Below are 10,402 nucleotides of genomic sequence, written 5' to 3' on the forward strand. Positions count from 1 at the left end.
TTTGAATATGATTTAAACTAGAAAATCTGTTATACGTAATAAAAAAATACCAACAGAAGTAATTATTTAAATTTTTTTTCGAAATTATTTAAAGTGAAATAGAATTATAGAAATAAAATAAAGCACGAAACATGGGCGTTGATGACCTCAGGGTTTTACGCCCTTAAGCCCCAGACAACAACAACAACAACTATAATATTCGTTTTTGCACATTTTTGATAAACCTAAAAATGAGATTTATGGACTGTGATGACATAGTGATAAGACTATTTTCTCATAAAAGTGTAGATATTGGAGTAACGTTTGTGTATCATTGACTTATGAAGTCAGGAGTCTTCTTTGAAGTTGTAACCAAAATGAGGTGAGAACAATAATCAAATTAACTACTATAAATCAGAAAAACATTTCATTTATACTAAAAAAATGATTTTAACGATGATAAAAATACACTCCATCGAATCGAGCACTCTGAATAAGATAGGAATTCTTGAGAATTACCGAAGATTTAAACAATTTAGAGGTTTTTGCACAAAAACAGCACCACTGTACTAATGAGGCAGTCAAAGTTTGAGGCTTTAACTCCCTCGGCCACAGACGGCCCTGACCACAGAGCGGATAGTAATATACATTCCATCCTATCGTAAAGCGATCAGACTCCCCCAAATACTGGGAGCTGTTCAAGACATCTGTTGGCCGTCTCACCCCTAACGTAGCCTCCAGAGGTCTCTCGCTTCTCCCTTACAGTAATACTGGATTACTGAGGAGCAATATCTATTAAAGATTCTCTGGCTAGTAGTAAAGTTATACATTTCTGTAATATTGACAAAAAATTAGAATAAAATAATATGGAAAAAAATAATTTTATTCTGTGACTAAAGTCTCCTAAGAATAAATATATGGTTCGCACTTCTAGAAAATTAATTTTCTGGCAAATATTTACAAAGTAGCAGTATAAAAAAACTGTACCAGTACTTATACAGAAGTACTGTTACTAGAGTTGATGACTGTCCGATTTTAGCCAAATAAAGAGTGTCCACTTTATGAGGCTGGGTGGAACCCGGAGGACACCCCAAAGAGTTGACTCACGGTTACAGTAACCGTATAAATAATTATCTATCACAAACGGATTCTTGAAGAATAACTTTTATTTACCCAAGTTCTGCAAGAAAAAAAATATATGCGAAAATAAATTGATTTTGTGACGTGAGTACAGATGAAACGTAAGTTGTGAGGGAGGAAACGCTTTATGAGTTTTATTTTGTAGTAAGGTAACAAGAGAGCACGAGGTAACTGAATTGGTACTGAGTGATTAGATTAGATTTTATTTCTGTAAGACAAAATCTTGTACAAATTCATAACACAATATACAATTATAAAACAAAACCTGAGTCTAGTGCTCCATTAAAAAAATAATAAACAAAAGATAAAACAAGTTCTCTATAACAAAACAATAAACAAAAAAAAATAACAGACTGAATTATACACAACTATTAACATAATATTCATTGCTCCATTATATTTAACTTAAAATATACGAAAGCGTGATATAAATGAAGATATTAATCGACTTTGAAAAGTATTTATATAATAGAATTTATATGTCACATACAAAATTAAACTGATTACATATTGTTACAATGTAATTATATAGTATGTTCAATTTGGCTTCACTATTAATGTTCAGTATATTTTCAATGTTTTGTAAGTCGCAAGATACGGATATGGGTGGCTTTAAGATGTATTGCCTATTTTTCTTTAAAGGTGGAACAATATAGTAGGATGTGATACAAACCATTATTGAAATAATTTTTGCAGAATGGACAGAGTTCGTTTGCCTTCAAAGTGATGGTTCTGCTTCCGTGGTGTAGTTTGATATGCTCCGGGTTTCCTACTCTTAGTTGTCTGATGCACCTTATTTTTTTTTTAATTTAACCTATATGTTAAATATGCTTTAGGTTTTATTAGGTTAAAACTGCAGAGTTTCAATGTTTAAAGTTTAAATGTTTGAATTCAATGTTCTATACTGAGTGATTAAGCGAGTACAATTAAGTCAGCTCCTCTGACAACGCTGCTCTCCTGTGACAATATAAAAGATTTTGTTGGTTGAATTGAGTTAGGAAGTGGTTGTCCTAAGGCTGTTTTTTAGATTATCCTATTATAATTATTATTGTTGGACTAATATTTGCTGATTCAAATCTCACTTCTATCGGTCAGTCTAAAGACTACCAGAATCTTGTGATAACTCTTTTATCAAATTTTTTCATTTTGACAATATTTTATTTCAATTTGTAGTTGACTTAACGACCTGTCGTTTCTTCCAAGTTGCAGTAAAAATAGCAGCTTTCCGTTTAGCATCCTTTGCCTAAGATCGTCGGGCACACTGATAGTCCCTTCGGTAAGTAAGATTACTTAGATTCTTGCCAACTCTTCAATTCAAAGTCTAGTCAAGTTCAATTTGTTTCTTTGAGCTCATTACACAGAGTTTGGTCTGAAATACGAACTCTCTGTCAAAGCTTTACGGTTTTTTTTCACTTTAATGGTTAATTTTTTTACTATTTTTGAATATAATGAATTTAATTACAATTAAAACAACCTATAACAAAACAACTAAAAAAATAATGCATTCCAATAAAGCCCAAATCTATAGATGTGTGTTCTTATTTGTTTGTTTTCTTTGTTTGTGTGTGAGACAGAGGGGGAGGGAGGGGGGAAGGTGGGGGAGAGAGAGAGAGAGAGAGAGAGAGAGAGAGAGAGAGAGAGAGAGAGAGAGAGACGAAGACAGAGCACCTCCCCCCCCCCTATTGACGCGGAGAGGGCTTTAATAAAACTGTTGCCTGGAGGGGGAGGGACTGATAGATGGCTGGCCGATATTAAAAGGGGGCAAGGTCGGGGGGGGGGATTAATTGCCTAGTCTTATTTATTTATACTTAAAGCCTATCTACGTTTGTTTACCTTTTGTCTTGAGTCTTGTACCTTATATATGTTTAACAGTATAATAATAATAAAGGTCTACCGAACCCAAAGGTTCAATGCCGATCCCACAAATCTCTGGCTAAACACATCTACCCAATGACGCCCGTCCAAACCCAAATCCACCGAGTCTTAATGCAATCTTTCCATCTACGTTTGAGTCTACTCCTCAGTTTAGTGATTATTACCATTTTAAATAATAATTTTTCAGATATAATTAAATAAAATATTTTCTGTTGTTTTTTTAAAAATTTATTTATTGATAGATATTACAATCTGCCACACTGTTGTGAGCAATAGGTAATAATGACGACTGATAAAATTCATACTAAAATAAAATAACATTTATTTAAAAACAAATTTGATCCTTTTTCTCAACTTTATTCTTTTCAAAACCTTTCAACGTTTCGACCACTTAGGTCATTTTCAAGGATACCTACAAACAGCTCCTTTTAATTATTTCTATAACAATTTCATTATTTCCTTCACTTACATACTGATTTCTTTGGCCCTACCTATACTTTCTTGTCATTTTCTCTTTTAAAATTCTTAAAAATGCCGGCTAATTGCCTTTGTCCCATCTCTAAATAAATTAATCATTAAACTAATATAATAATAACATAATAATTTTTTTTTTTAAATAGATTCCTACTTACAATTTCTTCTATATAATTCTTTCCTAAATTTAAAACTTGTACTAACCACTTTTCTTTCTATCATTTACATTTGCAAACTCTAAACAGAACCTACCTTCAACAGGTTAGGACTCTGTTATCACCTTATCATATAACATAATTTTTCTTAAAACATTAATTTACATTTTCAATATAATTTAATAAACATTTATTACTAATTTTTCTGCTTACAACACAAACATTTTTTAATATAATTAAATTCTATAATTAATTTATTCCTATTTTATGTGTATTTCTCTCACATATACATTTACCCTCCCCCTTTTTTTACTATTTATTTTTTAACATATTTACTTCTCTATTCATACTTTTATTATTGCATATTTATTCCATTTATATACTTGTACTATTTAAGGATTTGAACATTTTTTATTTTTAATCTTTTTTGTATACAATTATTACATATTTATTCTGCTTAACATTTCTGAATAAAGGTGGTTCAGTCCCTTAGAATCTGATTTGAAGTTGACAGTCTAATTTATATTTTCTGAGATATAAATCGATTCTAATATCTTTCTTCTAAAATTATTATTCTCTTTATGAATGATTTGGACATTTTCAAAATCAAATTTATGTTTATTTTGAACAACATGTTGAACCAATGGTGTTTTTTGGGTTCCTTTTCCCTATTCTTTACATCATTTTCATGTTGATACATCCTGTCTTTTATATATTGTTTTGTTTCACCTATATATATGGCTGGACAATTAATGCATGGAATTTTATACACTAATCCCGATTGATATTTATTGTCTATTGGGACTTTTGTTCTGATATAAAATATTTTTAATTTATTGTTTCGTTTAAAACTAAATGATATATCTTCCATATCATAATCTTTAAAGGACCTTTTTATTCCTTCTGACAAACCTTTTATATAGTTACAACTATAGAATTGCTTATTTGCTTTTATCACATTTTCATTTTTATTTTTATTTTTGTCAATTTCTTTTATTCTGGATTTTTTGATATTTACTTCCCATTTTTTCCTTATTAATTTTTTAGGATAAATGTTTTCTTGAAATATATTAAACAATTTATCTTTAAGTTTCATCAATCTAATTTTATCCGTTATTCTTATTGCCTTATTAAAAAAGTTATTAATAACATTGTATTTCATGTGAATTGGATGACAGGATAAATAATTTAAAATTATATTACATGATGTTTCCTTTTTTGTCCATTCTGTTAATAATGAATTTCCTTGTCTCATTATTAACATGTCCAGGAATCTTAACCTGCCTTCCTTTTCTATTTCCATAGTAAATTCCAATCTCTCATTATAATTATTTAAATATTCCAGCATTTTATCTTTATCTGCTTCTTAAAATAACATTAAAAAATAAAATAAAAATAATAATAATAAGTAAAATGTGTTGTATTTAACAATCAAATATAAATGGCACATAACATTAATAATGAAGGCATAACAAACCCGAAGGTTCGATGCCTCCCTACATACATCTACCCAATATCGCCCCTTCTACTAAATCAGTTTTAAGGCAATCCTCCCATCTACGTTTCGGTCTACCTCTCACAGGTTTACATATCGATTTAGAGCTATAACTTGTTTACAGTTCCCTCAAGTCAGCGTTGAGTAGGCCTTCTAAAGTCTCGGTTAACTCATCCTTTTTCGGCTCGAATGTTTTAAGTAATTCTTTATTTTTAAAAACCTTAAGCAGCTGTTCGAAGGATAATAGTTTTGTAATTCTAAGGTTCTTGACAGAAGGCGCAAGCGTAGCAATTTCTAAGTCAAAAAATAACGAAAATTTCCCGCCTTGAACTTAGCTTTTTATTTCCTCATCAATTACGTATTTTGTCTATGGTCGGATCTTACTGTGGTAAAACGCTCATCATCCGTAGATAAAACAGTCCGTTATTCTGGTCTCCGAGGGGTCCGCTTCAGGGAATTCATTACGCAAGTTAAAAATTAGAGATTTAAATATAATTACGATAATATATAGCTAAATAATAATATCAGAACAATTTATTTAATTTTATTGAATATAATTAATACAATTAATTAATGCCACAAATTAAGGGCATTAAGTATAACAATAGTTGTTTTTTCGATATACAACCTGAACAGTTGTACTCACCAATGACCCTTCCTTAGTTCTTAGCCTTTCACATTATTATTATAATAACAATTTCACTAAGACCCACCACCCAGGATTTATAGACAAAAACTGAAAAAAGGACTAATCTTCAGAGGGAACAAGGAGGTTTATGAACGATTACGTAGAATGAACTTATTCCATTGCAGTTTCTTAGGAAAGGCATGTTTTACTATAGCTTTCTACTAAAATCAATTAAAAAACAGACCAACATATGATAAAAATCGAAGGACTAAACACTTCTCTAATCCCTTGAACATTATTTAGAATTAGTGGATCTCAGGTACACGATTATGGTTCAATGATATAGGGAAACTTAATAAGATAATAAAGAAATCCGGAAACTGAGAAAAGAAATTTACAAGAACACATCGATACGCTGATGACACATGTATACTGTCTATAAAAACAACCCAACTAATGCATCACAAACACTATAGACACACATATCATCTATTGAAGAATGGTTCAAAACTGGAGAATCAAAATAAATCCCGACAAATCCCACCAGATCACCTTTACTCTCCGTCGTAAACCTCTGTCCTCCTGTCATACAGTATCCTTTCTAAATACTCCACTAACGCCTGTAGAACAGATTCGATACTTAGGACTCCATCTTGACAAGAGACTTACTTGGAATCCACACACAAGACTGAAACGACAAGAAACTGCTCGTAGATTCCGATTGCTACAACACTTACTTGACAAACGCTCTAAACTTCCCATTCACTACAAAAAATTAGTATACACTACGATAATCAGACCAATTTGGACATATGGAATTGAGCTCTGGGGCTCCACCAAACCATCAAATTCCTCCCGCATCCATTCCTTACAATCCAAAATTCTACGTAAAATCCTTGATGCTCCTTATTACGTTACAAATAAACTCATTCACAAAGACCTTAACATCCCATTCGTTGCAGATTTGGCCCAAAACAGATATGCCTCTTTTCATTCCAAACTCCTTAACTATCCTAACCCATTAATTCTTAATCTTTCATCCTTAACAATCCCTGATAATCCTCCGAGGCGTCTGAAAAGAAGATGGTCATGGGACCATCTAATTTAAATTAATGTTTGAAGTACCACCAATGGATGGTTCCTTCCCAAGATTTTCAACTGTATATGAAACATACAACATATTTACTTATTGTATTTATTAATCGTACAGTTGTAAATCACATTAAATAAAAAAATATATAAAAAAAAAGAAAGAAAGAATACATCGTATTGGAGGTGTCCAATAGTTAAGATTTCTGCTGTAATAAGACAGTAGTAATTTTGTAATTTCCCAATCATTTCTTTATTCTTTCTTTTATTTTACAATCATTATTTGTTTTTATAAAAATGGGAATACTCACACCAGTGAGTTGTGTGATGTAAGCAGTAGTGAACACGAATTTTAGATTAACATACAGACAAACCAGATGAAAGACGGCAAACAACATTATATTCTAAAACATGCACAATTCTGCTATGCATACTGGGAATAAGTTCAGAATTTATCATACTTATGAAAATTAGAAGAAATATTTTTTTTGTAATTATATGTTCTTCAATGTCCACAAATACATACACACTAACTTTCATTATAATGCCTTACTCGGTTCTAAAGTTGTACTATATAATATCACGATTCCAGAGCATACGTTTTCGCAAAAAAGTGGCGTCGAGTTAATGGTACTAATGTCCGAAACGGTACCAAGTGCAAAGTGTTAATTTCTTAATGTATAACTGTTTCGAAAACAAGGAGAGTGCAAGATCTTGAGGTCAGGGATTTCGTTCAAATTTTGTAGGATGGTAGATTTAGTTTTTCTGTTGATGAAGATATATGGTTATAGGAGCCACTACTCGATATTTTTTTAGATATTTGCAATTCAAGATGCAGTTAACTCATTAAATTTAGTTCTAATGCAAACGGTTTAGCGTAGCGACAAAGGATTGGTTAGGAGCTGGGTTCGAGTCTGTGGAGGGTGAATAACATTTTTTTTTTTAATTTTATGTTTATTTTTACATATAAAGATACATAATGGAGTTTAAATAAATTGGATATAAAATTATTTTATAAAAGTTTTATTTGTCATTAACATTTTTATATCTATAGAATAATATTTATTGCAAAACAATAAACTCATTTATTGTTTTTTAATAAATATTTTGTAATAAATCGGGTTGCTGCAATACTAAACCCATTACGTGTAATCATTTGCTTCAGAACTGAATTAAATGAGTTATGCAGCTAACTCGTATATAGTACAACTTTAGAACCGAGTAAGGCATTATAATGAAATTTAGTATGTATGTATTTGTGGACATTGAAGAACATATAATTACAAAACAAATATTTCTTCTAATTTTAATAAGTATAGTAAGCAACTCTTTGATGTCTGGTAGTTTTCCCATTTTTATAAAAACAAATGATGATTGTAAAATGAAAGAAAGAATAAAGAAATGATTGAGAAATTACGAAATCACTACTGTCTTATTACAGCAGAAATTTTAACTATTGGACACCTTCAATACGAAGTGTTCTTTCTTTCTTTCTTTTTTTTTTATATATTTTTTTTATTTAATGTGATTTACAACTGTATAAATAATAAATACAACAAGTAAATATGTTGTATGTTTCATATACACTTGAAAATCTTGGGAAGGAACCATCCATTGTGGGTACTTCAAACATTAATTTAAATTAGAAGGTCCCGTGGCCATCTTCTTTTCAGACGCCTCGAAGGATTATCAGGGATTGTTAAGGATGAAAGATTAAGAATTAATGGGTTAGGATTTGTCATAAATATTTGTATATCTACAGAATACTATTTATTGCAAAAAAATAAAATCATTTATTGTTTTTTAATAAATATTTTGTAATAAATCGGGTTGCTGCAACGCTAAACCCGTTACGTGTAATAGTTTTCTTCAGAACTGAATTTAACGAGTGAAATGCACCTTCAATTGCAAATATCTAAAAAACTATTGAGTAGTGGCCCCTATAATCATATATCTTCATTAACAGGGAAACTAAATTTACCATTCCACAAAATTTGAATTATATCCGTGACCCCGAGACCTTGCACTCTCCTTGTAAGATCCGCCATTTATGAGTAATAGGCGAAAATACAAAAAAAAAAATTATAATAATAAATAAGTGAACTAATTCGTCACTTTATTAAATAAATTACTTAATTAGTAATTTTATGAGTTTTAGAACGACCAGTAAGTGCGATAGAAATTATTTTTTTCAAATTATTCGCAGATATATGTTCCCTTTGAAATGGATTTCTTGCATGAGGCAACTATAATAGCTAAGCCTGTAGGTTGCTTATTAATATATTCCTAAAGCTACTAGGAATTATCCGGTTGACTCGAGCCTCAGCCGATATAGCGAACCACAGAGGTAATGCTTTGATGAGAAAGCACCCGCCCATCGCTGCAAAGCTCAACCTACCCAGGAATGATTTGCAGCTGCCGAAGATATTACACTAATAAGGACGAAGGAGTGGCAGTACAGTTCCTGAGGGCGGAACCAATTTCATCCTCGTAGAAATTTCTCCTGCCAAGCGTGAGCTCTGCTAAACCGTATGAAATTTCCAGCCGCGGCGAAGCTCGATCCAGATCAAACGATATAATTAGCGCTCTCCTCATCAAAGCTCTTCACTGCGACTGGAATTTTTCATAATTTGCTCCTTTGTCGGGGCGATATCACTTCCACTTCACGGGGTCAACAAAGGAACCGGCGAAATTGGGAAACGGTACGAAACAAAAGCGAAATGAAATAAGGGAGACAAATTGAAAAAAATGGCTTGATTTCCAGGAGTCTACTGTTAGTAGGAAGAAATGAGCGTTCTCGATATAAAACGAATTTCTGCTGAAATATTTCATTGTCTTTGTTATAATATTTCATTCTGAATATACAGCATACATAGAAAGGGGAATTATGCTTTGATGATCGTGCAAAATTTTAAATTCGAAATATCGAGAAAAATATTGAGTCCAAATAACCTATATGGTGTAGGCGTATATGGCAGATATATTCATGGAATGTTATATTAATTTTTTTAATATAATCGACCAAATCAGGGCTGCGTCAGGGGGGAGAAAGATACAAACTCAAAAATAAGGCAACACAGTAAGAATAAAATTAAACTAAGGTTTTATGATTTAATATTTAATAATGGCTAATTATGATTTAAAATTTCTACAAAAATGAAAATAGTTAATTAAAGAAAATAGAAATAAGATGTAGAGTGAGAGATAAAATTAAATAACACTTACAAAAAGGTTTAAATAATTAATGAAAATATATAATAATACAGAACAAAAAGAAAGATGTATTTTTTTTTTTGTTTTATTATATTTTGATGGTCAATTGATTTTTATTATTATTCATAATTATGAGAGATAGTTGACCGTGGATGATGAACGAGGAGAATATGGTTGGGGGTACGGTCAACGATAAACACAAATAAGTTGGATTAACCTATTTTAATGTGCCAACGTTTCGGCTAGAGTTTCTAGTCTTCTTCAGGGCTGTTCGCTGGAAAATCAAACGCTTAATCAACTTGTGCTATGTGTCATTAGGCGTTTGATTTTGCAGCGAACAGCCCTGAAGAAGAC

The sequence above is a fragment of the Halyomorpha halys genome, unplaced genomic scaffold (genome assembly GCF_000696795.3).
Source record: "Halyomorpha halys isolate HHAL.00 unplaced genomic scaffold, Hhal_1.1 Scaffold861.1, whole genome shotgun sequence".
Taxonomy (NCBI): Eukaryota; Metazoa; Arthropoda; class Insecta; order Hemiptera; family Pentatomidae; genus Halyomorpha; species Halyomorpha halys.